Below are 13,383 nucleotides of genomic sequence, written 5' to 3'. Positions count from 1 at the left end.
AAGCTGTGATCGAGGACAGTCAAAAGCCCAAAGTCAAAGTCAAAGTCAAAAGCCCAAAGTCAAAGTCAAAGTCAAAAGAGTTTATTGTCATGTGTCCCTGACAGGACAATGAAATTCTTGCTTTGTTTCAGCACAACAGAACATAGTAGGCATTGAATTTACCCATAAAAGCCCATAACTTACTTAAAAATTAAGAGAACTGAAAGAAATTTTCAGTTATTATAGATTGAAGCATTCTGAAACAAATATGAAACAATCTTACTTGGATGACCTGGAATGAAAGCATATAATTAGTTAGTTACCTAATTGTAGCTAATTACAAAATTCAATTACTAGATTAAACATCTATCCATTTCTTAAGAAAAGATTAACATTTTTAAATAGCCTAAGTGTCCAAATAACATTCACACAAGAATTCACAATATAACATGATTTTTAAATCTCATTGTCGTGAATTTATAGACCAAATGGAATGAATTTAATGTTTAATTCCCGTAAATTAATGGCCATTTTAATAATCTTGCGTGTGGGTTTTTGTGGAACGCGATCGATTGGAACGTTGCAGTTTGCGGTGAATTTGAACCCCATATCGGCAGGAAAAACACTGCCGGTTCGTATGGGGCCATAATCACATATTTGCCAATAAAACTTTGATTAAAGTCATCCTAAGAAGCAAGTTTATATGTAAAATAAACAACTTACCTTATGTTTTGTCCCCTAAGTGAGATCCGTCCCTTTGTCGGCGTTGACGGCGTTAGAAGTCGCCTTTTTATTTTACGCCAGCCTTTTGCGCCAGCTTTTTTACGCCAGCTTTTTTATAGTCCCACGATTTAAAAAAAAAAATTCCGAGAACTCAAGTCGGAACAATTTTTCAGCATCAGCTAGCAGCCCGAGAAAATATATCTCGGACAGGCAGGAGAAAACGGCATTTTAATCCCGCCCCCGCCCCCCCCCCCCCCCCCAAAGGCACCAGAGTCGTACACGTGGCCAGTGGCAGAACTGCAGCGCCGCTGAAGGTAAGTATTGTAACATACCTACACTATGTGCCCTTCCACACTGGAAAAAAACAGAAACAAACTGTGACTGTTTTGCAGAACTCCTCCGTTCAATCCCTACTGGCAAATCTGAACTGCTAGTCCTGCGCTATAAATCTCTGCCCATTTCCACTTTGATCTCTTCACCTTCAGCCTCCTAAGTGCCTGTTGTAAACCTCAGGAACAATTCCTCAGCTTCAGGCAGGAAATGTTGAAGCATTATATTTAATGACAAATTTAACAATTTCAGGTAATCTTTTTTTCTTTCTCCTCAGATGTTTCTCTTTTTTTTCTGCATCCATTTGCCAATTGTAAAAGTTCTGGTTACCTTGCAAACTGTGATAAGCACCGTAACACAGACATTCATGGATAAAATACTGAAAATGCTCAGCGGGTCAGGCAGCATCTCTGGTGTAAAAGGAAGTCTAAAATATGAAGAAGGGTCTCAACCTAAAACGTCACCTATTCTTTTTTTTCAGAGATGCTTCCTGACCCACTGAGTTGCTCCAGAATTTTGTGTCTATCTTCGATCTTAACATAGTAGGTGATTAGAGTCTGCAATGTATCGCCCACAAAAATGTAGGATGATTCTCTTCATAAGGGAGCTGGATAACTATGTGAAAGGAAAGAATGTCCAGAGAAAGGGAGAGAAGTGGGGAGCGAGATTAGCTTTAGCATTGAGCCAATATGTGCTCAACAGTCCTTCTGTGCTGCAACCATTCTTTGATCATTGGACACCACATACATTCAATATTACGGATCATTTATCAATATATAGGCATATGGAAGAAGTACCAGTGGATCCAGATAGGATATTGTCCAACGTACATTATATTCAATACTCTGTGTTGGTTTCAATGTAATGTAAAGTTGGCTGGTGAATTGCAACCATGTCAATTCTCATCTGTCATGTTGTTAAAATTACCTCCAAAGCCTTCAGGACAGCAATAGAGTGGAGAAAATTGGCAAAAAACTTTTGGCAAGGAATTAAAAGAAAGACAAATTTCATTAAATCTGCCTTCAAAGCTTTTAATGGTTGCTGGTGCCTTGGACAATTATATAGTTCAAGTTTCATTTTGTTGAAAATACTCAGTGAAAAGAAAATCTGATCCAAAAACAATGAAAACATTCTGAATGACTTGTTCCAACAACACCAGGTGAATGGGTTTCTTTAGGTTTGAGAGGTTCTGTATCAGATAATTTTAAGTTGAGACACTTATCGTTTTAAGTATGATACGCACTCAAGTCATACATCTGTGCAGAACCTATTTAAATTTTACATTGGTAATCTTTTGAAAATAGATTAATTTGATTAAGGAAATGCACACATCCACATTTACCAATGTCTTTGGATTGAATTATTTTTGTGGTAATTCAATTTTTGTCTAAAAATAATAAATTATATCCAAGCATTTACGGTGCATTATAGGATAGGCAAAAATAGGATAGGCAAAAATAAGCTTTGTGGCTTCAGCCTATTCCTTTTTCGGTCATTGATTATGTGAACGTTGTGTGAAATGGACACAGTGTTGGTTCATATTCACACAGATTGTAAAGTTTTGTTCTTTTTAATGTATGACCGAAATAAACAATTCATTCATTCATTCATTATATTTCTTGTATGTTTAATAAATTACAGGAAGTCCATTTAAGTTTTCACTTTTAAAATATCTGCATACCAAAACAAAACTAATCATACTGAAATAAAGCATACATTATTTCCAATAGTCCAGTTAATAAAGATGTTAGTTAAAAAAGGAAAAAGATAAAAAATCACTCATGCATGAAGATATTTTAACCAATGCAACAACTTGTGAAAAATATATGGCTATAACCTTATTGGCTGCAACCTTCCCTCCATTGATGAACTGTACACTGCAAGGGCCAGGAAGCAAGCGGGTAAGATCATCTCTGACCCCCCTCACCCTGGCCACAAACTCTTTGAATCACTTCCCTCTGGAAAGCAAGTCTGGACTGTCAAAGCTGCCAGGCATAAAAAAAACATTTTTCCACGATTAGTAGCTCTACTTAATAACCAAAAATCTGTAGCCTCCTTTGGGTCTGGTATTTTATGTAATTCACATGTTTAATCGATAATGTTTTATTATTAATGTTTAATGTCTTATGTGTCATTCCTAACTGTCACTGTATGTCATGTTGTCACTTGTAGGCAGAGCACCAAGGCAAATTCCTTGTATGTGAATAACTTGGTCATCAGAATAATTATATCAATTGTATTATTTTCTAGCCTTAGGGAATATGCAGAAGGAACTTCAGCACAGTCGCTTATCTACTGCTAGTTCTGAACTGTTAATATTGTCCTTTTGCAATCATGCAGATCACAGCAGGTTATAACTTCCAAAGTAAATATTGTATTCATTTAATACATTCACCCATTCAAGATTAATCACGTTGCATTTTTTTAAACATCTGACAATATATTGGTGAAGAAGACTCATTAAAAATTGTTTATTTCTTTGGAAGCTCGTTACAGTTCAAGTTTTTCAATTTTATTCCACAGCAACCATTTAACCTTTAGATTGAAGCTGCTGTCAACTTGCCTGTGATTTTTCATATGTGATTCTTGAGATTATAATGATATTAGCATACATATAGATTTATGATATAATAACACGTTCAGAGGCTATCTGGCCCATTAAACCTAAGTCAGCTCTTTGAAAGACCGATCAAATTAGTCCCACGCCCTGTTTCATTCTCCATAGCCTTGCAAATGAAAGTTACAATTAAATTAACTCCGAGCTTCCTTACAGGCAATACATTGCAGATTACAGCAACTCCCTGCAAAGAAAAAAAAATCTCATGGTGTCTTTAGTTTAAAAAGAAGTCTTAGATTGGTGATAAAAAAGGATACAAAGTGCTGAAGTAACTCAGCAGGTCAGGCAGGATCTCTGGAGAACATGATTAGGTGATGTTACAAATTGGCACCCTTCTTCGGACTGACCATGGAGACGGGAGGGGGTTGTGGAGGGAAGAAAGCTGGAAGAGAGGAATGGCAGGACAAAGCATGGTGGGTAATAGGTGCTCACCAGCAAGGGTTTTAAAAAAAATAGATGATTGGACAAAGGCAGGAGGTGCAAAGACAAAAGCCGTGAAACTTATACTGAAGGATCGAAATTGTGAATTGTAAAGCCGGAGGAAGGAATATAGGTGAAGGAGGAAGGGAGTGGAGAAATAGGTGTGGGTCATGGTGGGGCAGAGACGCTGGGGGGGAAGAAAGCAGAGTGTGGGGAGAAAGGGGAAGAGGAGGGGGGCTTGTTAGAGGTTAGCTAAAATGAGAGAATTAAATGTTCATACCGTTGGGTTGTAAACTACCCAAGCAGAAACTGAGGAGCTGTTCCTCCAGTTTGAGTGTGGCCTCACTCTGGCAATGGAGGAGGCCCAGGACAGAAAGGCCAGTATGTGAATGGGAATGGGAATTAAAATGCTTAGCAACCAGGAGATCCAGCAGGGCTTGGCTGACCGAGCACAAGTGCTCAGTGAAACTGTCGGGAATCTGTGGTTGGTCTCGCTGATGTACAGGAGCAATAGATGAGGTTGGAGGGGATGCACATGAACCTCTGTCTCACATGGAAGGATTGCCCGGGTCCCTTAATGGAGTCGAGGGAGGAGGCACAAGGGCAGGTGTTACATTTCCTGCAGTTGCAGGGGAAAGTACCTTGGCTTGCATGGGAAGTGATGAGTGAATCAAGGAGTTGTAGAGGAAGTGGTCTCCGTGAAAGGTGGAAAGGTAGTGATGGGAAGATGTGACTGATGGTGGGATCACATTGGAGGTAATGGAAATGTCGGAGGATGATGTGTTAGATTCAGAGGATGGTGGGGTGAATGGTGAGGACAGTGGACAGACTATCAACTGATGTCTGCTACAAACTTATTGACTCCAACAGTCATCTGGACTACACGTCCTGCCACTCTGCCTCTTGCAAAGATGCTATCCCCTACTCTTAATTTCTCCATCGTCTTTGCCTCTGCTCCCCGGATGAGACTTTCCATTCTAGGACGTCCGAGATTTTATATCTTTACTAAACATGGTTTCCTCCCTGCTACCATAGATGGATCCCTTACCCATGTCTCCTCTATGTTCTATAGTTCTGCTCTCGCTCCCCTTCCCCCCAGATGGAAAAAGAATTGAAGGAAATTGATACAACGTTGAATTCTCCAATTTAAGATAACTTGTAACAAACACCCCACCCTCCTCTTTCTCCCCAACACCCCACTTTCTTCACTGCCTGGTCCCACCTGGATACATCTATCTCTCCCCCTCCACCTATGTTCCTTGCTCTGGCTACGATTTGCAATTATTCAATCATTCTGTCTCACACCTTTTAGGTTTTCATCTCTGACCTTTACCCAACTATCTGCCTATCAACCCCCTCACCTTGCTTGTGTTCACCTGTTACTTGACAGGCTTCGTCGCGCCCCTCTTCTCTTCCAGCTTTCTTCCAGCTTTCTTCCACCCCCCCCCCTCCCCCCCACACACAGTCAATCTGAGTAAGGGGGAAGGGTCCCGATCCAAATATTACCTATCTATGTTCTTCAGAGATGCTGCCTAACCTGCTTACTCCAGCTCTTTGTGTCTTTTTTTGTAAACCAGCATCTGCAATTCCTTGTGTCTACTTTTAGATTGATGATATTTGGTTATTTTACCAATGCGTCTATTCTGCCATGAAGAATCACCAACAATTTGACAACATTGATCATATATCCCCTCACCTACACTACCACAAGAAGAACAACCAGATTATTTGTCCCTCTGCAGGGATTGAAGTCGCTTACTCCTTTGAAGCCCAGAATAGAACACTGTTAGAATGAGGTATAAGCAGTGTTGCATAAAGGTTATGACCTACTTGCTGTTTTTGCCTCTTTTAATAACAGCGAAGATCATAAATGTTTTCTCAATACCTACTCCTTCAAAAACTCGTGTACATGCATCACAGGGTTTTGTACTCTGTTGCCCAATGGAAAATGATACAATTTAATTTATATTGCCTTTATTCATTCTTTTCTCAAATGCAACACTTGACACTTCTCTGCATTAAATGTCTTCATTTCATCAAAGCATCTAGGTATTACTATTGGCTTATTATTGTCACGTGTACTGAGTTACAGTGAAAAGCTTTCGTTTGCATGCTATCCAATGAAATGAGATAATATGAGATATGAATACAATCAATTCATTCACATCAGGTAGAGCTAAGAGAAAATATCAGAGTGCAGCATATAGTTTCTCAGCATTGTAGCATGACAGTTCCAGAGGAAAAGTTCAATGTCCGCAATTAAGTATTTTGGAAATTCAGGACTGTAAACTAGGTAATGGAAGGACAGATCAGGAGTCTGATAACAGTGCAGAGGTCTGTTAACAGTCCAGAAGTCTCACTCTTCCACCTGGCCTAAAGGTTTGGCTTAGTTTAGTTTAAGTATAGAGTGTGGAAACAGGCCCTTCATCCCACCGAGTCTTTACCAAACAATGATGTCTGAATTTTGGTCACCATTTGTTGAGCAAGAAGAGATCCACAACCAACCTAATTTTTATTCATTGAAAGGTACAACATGGAAATAGGCCCTATTGCCCACTGACTCCACACCAACCACTGATCACCCGTTCACACTAGTTCCACATTATCCCACTTTCACATCGATTCCCTATACCCCAAGGTATAATTTCTACCGAGACCAATTCACCTAAAAACACATATCTTTGGGTTTTAGGAGGAAACACACACAGTCACATGGAGATTGTAAAAACTCCACACAGACAACACACAAGGTCACGATTAAACCGGGATCTCTGGTGCTGTCAGGCAGCAGCTCTACCAGTAGTGCCACTATGCCACCATGTGTAATGTATGCTAATTAAACTGAATGAAAGCAACAGCACATAATGTAGTAGACACAAAATGCTTGAGTAACTCAGCAGCACAGGCAGCATCTCTGGAGAGAAGGAATGGGTGGCGTTTCGTGTTGAGACCCTTCTTCAGACTCGAAAAGTCAGCCATTTCTTCTCTCCAGAGATGCTGCCTGTCCCGTTGAGTCATTCCAGCATTTGGTGTCTACCTTCGATTTCAAAGGTTTCAAAGGTCTTTTATTGTCACATGTACCAATTAAGGTACAGCGATATGCAAATTACCATATAGCCATACGAAAAAAAAAGCACAAACACACACATAAAGTCACCATAAACATCCACCATAGCGGATTCCCCATATTCCTCACTGTGATGGAAGGCAAAAAAGTCCAATATTTCCTCTTTATTCTCCCGTGGTCGGCGCAGTCAAACCATCCGTTGGGGCGATCAAAGCTCCCGCATCCGGCGGACGAAGCTTTCACGACGGAGCAATCGAAACTCCCGTTCCCGAGTTCCCGAAGTCAGTCTCTGACCAGAGACCGCGGACTCCGTGATGTTAAGTCCCATGGTTGGAGCTCCGAGGTCGACCCCTGACAAAGGGATTGCGGGCCCTGCAATGGCAAGTTCGCAGGCTTCCGCGGTAGAGCTCTCAAAATCGGTGTCCGGCAAAGGCCTCCAACTCCTGGATGTTAGGCCACAGTGCCGACGGAGATACTATACAGAAAAAAGTTGCATCTCCATTGAGGTAAGCAGTTAGAAAAATATTCCCCCAACCCCCACCCCCCCACATTAAACAAGCTAAAGAACACTAAAAACATACATTTAACACATACAATTAAACACAAAGGAGGAAAGGACAGACAGACTGTTGGTGAGACAGCCATTGCAGGCGCCACCCGGTGGAATTTAAACCAGCATCTGCAGTTCTTTCCTGCACAGAATGTAGTGATGCTGTGAATAGAATATATTGAAGAAAGTAGCAAGAACCTTGATCAAAGATGTAAAGGACCGATATTAGCAAATGAGTCATCATTTCAGATTCGACGTGCATTAATTTGTCTAGGATTACTCATTCTTCCCCACCCAGGCCATTTCTCAATTTCCATGTCATTTTGAAGCCAGGTATGCTGAGTCATAATGTGTAATGTGAGTAACCCATGGCCTTCCAGCCCCACTCTCCTGACAACCATTCTGTGGGATTATGAGTAGGAAGGAACTGCAGATGTTGGTTTAAAGCAAATCTGTGGGATCTTGATTTGGTTGAAAAACTCTGAAGCTTACTACTCATATCTCCAACACAAAACACATGCTGGTATCTTTTCCACAGCGTCTTAACTTGTCTAGAATTAATTATTGGTGTGTCAGTCAGACTTAGTCATGAAATACATGATATCATCGGTGATGAAAAGGTTTTTTTATGAAACTTTGGTGGTAACACTAATGATAAGAATTTTCTGAAAGGGGGACTATACACATTCAAATGTTGTCTTAACTCTTCGGATGATTAATATAAGAGAATATATTTTCATCTTTGATAACTAATTTTTTGTTTAAATGGGCAGCTTAAATCACTTCTTAGAAATACAAACACGATGTAACAGATTTGTTGGAGAAGATAAATCCAAACAAATGAAAGCAAAATTTGTAATGTCAATAAAATCCGAAGATATACTTTTAAAATGACATGATATTTTAAAATGTTTTTTTAAACATTTCTTAATGTGTACTTTTACTTTGACCATATGAAGCAATTTTCACATAAGTATGTGATCTAAAGCAGTGGAGATGTGTGTGTGATCTTTTGTTTGCTTTGTAAATTTTCAGTAGGATATTGGTTCCTATTCACTAATATTGGTTTAAATAATGTCACGTCAAGTCAAGTCAAGAGTCAAGAGAGGTTATTGTCATATGTCCCAAATAGGACATTAAATTTGTGCTTTGCTGCAGCACAACAGAGTACAGTGGGCATGAATCAGTCCTTGTTTCTGATGGGAAACAGTAATCAATGTTATTGTTTAGGGTTATTTTTGTCATGCATATCGAGGTACAGTGAAACATTTTGTTTTGCATGCTATTCAGCCAAATCAGATAACACTAATCATAAATACAATCAAACCAAAATTAAGTTCAAAGGGAAATATACAGAGTGCAAAATATAATTATTTGCATTGTAGCTTAACAGTTCCAGAAACATAAGTCCAGAGTCTGCAATGAGGTAGAGGAGAATTGGTACTCTACCGTATCTTGTGGAAGGACCATGCAGAAGACTGATACAGAGGGGATGAAGTTGTTCCTGAGTTTGGTGGTGCTCACTTTCAAGCTTCTGTGTCTTTTGCCTGATGGGAGCGGGGAGAAGGAGTGATTTTGGTTGATGACACTCAAAACCTAAGACAGTACTGAGACCAAATATTTCCTGCTAAAATTCTCATAATTTTCTACTTACATATCTACATATCTCCGGATTCATAATCCTCAATTGGACAAATGTAGTAGGCATATGTTGAAAAACCCTATTTTCCCTCTTGAAACCTTTCTTTGATGGAAATACATGACCATCAATTGTATTCTAGTCGCATTTTAATAAATCATCTGACCAATTTTGCAATTACCGCTAGGATGGGCAGACCGGATTACTCCAAAACATGTATCAATTGATAAATTAGGGAATACAGAAAGGCCCCAGTTAGAAAATACTTAGTAGGAATGTATATGTTATCTGGTATACATTGCTGTACCCAGCACGTGTTTCACCACTTCATTACTTTCTATTCTTCGGAGAATGTTTCTAAATGGGTTTGCACATCCTTAAATGTCCAATATAGCGCCCTTTTTTGTACTTGCAGCTTTTATAATTAGTTTCTGCATAATTGTTTTTAACTGACTTTAAAGTGTTATGCCTGCCTAAATGCCTAGGTTACCAAGATATATTATTAGTATTTAACTATGAGATTTATTACATCTACAGTAAGATCAATTGCAGATATTAGTTCCTTTTTCGTGTTGTGCTATAGCGATGAGAAATATATTCTGTGCACTGGTATATTTCTCTTCGCTTTATCTTTGTTCTTGTGATTGGCTTGATTGTATTCATGTATAGTATTATCTGACTAAATTGCATCAGACACAATCAACAGTTTTTCACTGTACCTTGTTACAATTGACAATAATAAACCTAAACCGAAACATCATATATTTAAACAAGACTAGACCAAGTGCAGACCCGTTGGGTCTGCTCCCCCAACGCAATATTCCACCATTCACCACGCATAGCCCCCAACTGCGCAGGCGCGGCTCATTTTTCCTCATCCCCCAGCACTCCCTTCTCCTCCTCTTCATACTCCCTTTTCAATCCCTAGAGAGGGAGGGGAGGTAGAGAGGAAGGGGGGGGTAGAGTGGGGGGGGGGGGGGGTAAAGAGGGATGGGGGTAGAGAGGGAGAGGGAGGGGGTAGAGAGGGAGGGGTTAAAGAGATAGAGGGAGGAGGGTAGAGGGAGAGGGTTTGAGTAGGGGGGAGGAAGGGTAGAGTGGGAGATGGCGATAGAGGGAGAGGGCGAGGGAGGGAGAGGGAGGGGGTAGAGCGGGAGGGGGGTAGAGAGGGGTGAGTGAGGGTAGATAGAGAGGAGATAGAGAGAGGGAAGGAGGGTTGAGAGGGAGGGGGCAAGAGAGAGAGTGTAGTTGTGGCAACTACCCTCCCTACTCCCTCTTCTCCCTCAATCCCCCACTCTCCCTCCTCCCCTCCCCAGGATTTCCCCTCGCCTCCTCCCCTCCCCAATCCCTGCTTCACCTCTCTTTCCCTCTCCTTTCCCCTACCGCCGCCGCTGCTCCATCTTCATGAAGCCTCACTACCGCTGCAACGACCCACTGCCACCACGATGCCCCACCGTCGCGATGCCTCACCATCGCCGCAGCCCCATCGTCGCGAGGCCTCACCGCTCCGGTCTCGATGCCTCTTTGATGGCCGTGTAAAACCCCAGCCAGGGCGTCGCGGTTAGAAGCCCGGGTTGGAACGTTAATTTAAGTGCCGCCCTCCCCCTGACATTACTGGAAGCTGGTGACCAACCACTCCCCCTGGGTGGCTGCCCCCCCCCCCCCCCCCCCTCTTTGTGACGTCACTCGAAGCGGGTTGAAGGACGTTTGCTGTTTAAAAACTTGGTTTTGGCTATGTTTAAAATGCTATAATTTATGAAATATAGCATGAAATGTGAAGTGAAGCAGTTTATTTTGTCGACGGGGTTATTGTGATGAATAATCTGTGACAATTTCTGCGCTAGCATGTGCCGTTTTGACGAAGATAGTAAGACACATACACACACACGCATACATGCACACACACATACAATATGAGACTTTTATAGGTATATAGATAGATGGGATCACTGAAGATATGAGTTACAAGAGGTTAGGGTAGGGCAGAGGAGATGTGGGTTACTGCGTTTCCGCTGGCTAAGGTAAGAGATTTGATGGTGAAAATCCAGCAGAAATGGTTCTACCCATTATCCTGACATGCCTTCTTGATCTCTGCAAACTTACACAAATTGGCCAGAAACTTTTTGCAAGAAATGGACACTTCAGTTTGGGTAGATAAATAGCCAGCAGAGGAATTTCTCAACAATGTTGGAAGAAACATTGGTTTCAAAACACAAATCATTATTTAGTGCCAATTTTATGCCACTATTAAATAAACTGAATGATATGATTAAATTTTGGAAAATGCTCCCGCTCTCATTGATAGGTAGAATTAACGATATAAAAATGACTTTCTTACCACAATTAATATATTTGTTTCAAGCGATCCCAATATATATTCCAAAATCCTTTTTCAAAAACTAGATTCTACTATCACTAATTTTATATGGGATTACAGAGCACACAGAATTCAACGAAAGCATTTGTGTAAACCTAAAGAAGTTGGGGGTTTATCATTACCTAACTTTATGTATTACTACTGGGCAGTGCATATTAAGAACATAATGTACTGGTTGGATAGTTCCACTCAGCAGTTGGAGTGGATAAGAATGGAGAAAGAGGAGTGCTATCTGCACGATATAGGAACGATCTTGCTCTCACCGATAAAATTTAATAGTATAATATATAAGAATAACCCAATTATTCACAATACAATAAGAATTTGGAAACAAATAAAAGTATCCTTGAAATTAAATAATCTATCAGTACTAACCCCATTAGTGAAGAACCCCGCATTCAAACCATCTCTCATCGACAAAACATATCAACAATGGGATAGACTGGGGATTAGGAAAGTAGGGGATATGTATGAATTGGGTAAACTGTTATCATTTCAACATTTAAAATTTAAATTTAAACTGAAGGATAATCAATATTTTAAATATATACAGATATGTGACTTTATGAAGAAATATATACATAGATTTCAAACTATATTTTTAGACCCTTTCGAAGAAGCAATGAATATTAAGGCTGATTCACAAAAACTAATATCATACTTTTATAATAATATATTAAATAGAGAATTACCCTCAACAGAAGCACTAAGAGAAGATTGGGAACATGAGCTAATGATAAATGATTTCAGTTCATGCCGCGGATAGATCTACATCTCCGAATAAAGATTTGAAAATTTCTCTTTTAAGGGGCCTTCTCTCCTATTTCTACTTTCCACTTTTTCTTTTTTTTATATACACACTTCATGTTTTTCTGTTCTCTACCCTCTATTTTTCCTCTTTTCCCCCTTTCTACTGTTTTCTTTTTCTTGTCTTGCATACTTCCTTCTAAACATAAAAGTAGAGGTTGTACATAGAATGGATTATGGTATGACATAGTTGGAACCTAAAATTAGGTTCCACTGTACAGTACATATTGTACTGTATTAACTTCTAATGAAATATACAAAACAAAAAAACAAAACAAAAAAAAACACTGGTGATCTGTCTACAAGACAAACAATATTCATGAAATACTAATTTAATGTAACAGGGCCAGGCACCAACTGTCCATTCTAAATTTGGCAGGGCTAGATTATATTTGACCAGCATTAAAAAATATCTGCACATGTTCTAGGCACTGCACAGTTTTGAATTATCTGAAGTGGGGTCATATTTTCATTTTAAGTCCCAAAACATTTGCAAAGTTGAGTGCATTCAAATAGGTTTCCTGCATAGTAAAAACGATGAAATAACAGGAACATTGTTTGCCAGCATATTGTTTGTCTATTAGACAGATCACCAATGTTTCTACCAACATTGTTGAGACATTTCTCTGCTGGCTTTTTATCTTTCTAAACTAAAGTGCCTTTTTTCCATGCAAAAGGTTTATGGCCAATTTGTGAAAATGATGAAACAATGGGAACAGTGACTAATGTTGTCAAAGTTGAGTGCCATATGAAAAGGTAGTGAACTTAAATTTCATCCTAATTTTAAAACATGGAACATTCTTAGATAATGCATTCACATGGACACAGGTTCACTCTGAGTATTTGATGTTCCACTGAGGTCCAATTCTAAATTGTT

The sequence above is a fragment of the Amblyraja radiata genome, chromosome 3 (assembly GCF_010909765.2).
Source record: "Amblyraja radiata isolate CabotCenter1 chromosome 3, sAmbRad1.1.pri, whole genome shotgun sequence".
Taxonomy (NCBI): Eukaryota; Metazoa; Chordata; class Chondrichthyes; order Rajiformes; family Rajidae; genus Amblyraja; species Amblyraja radiata.
This window is presented reverse-complemented; position numbering follows the sequence as displayed.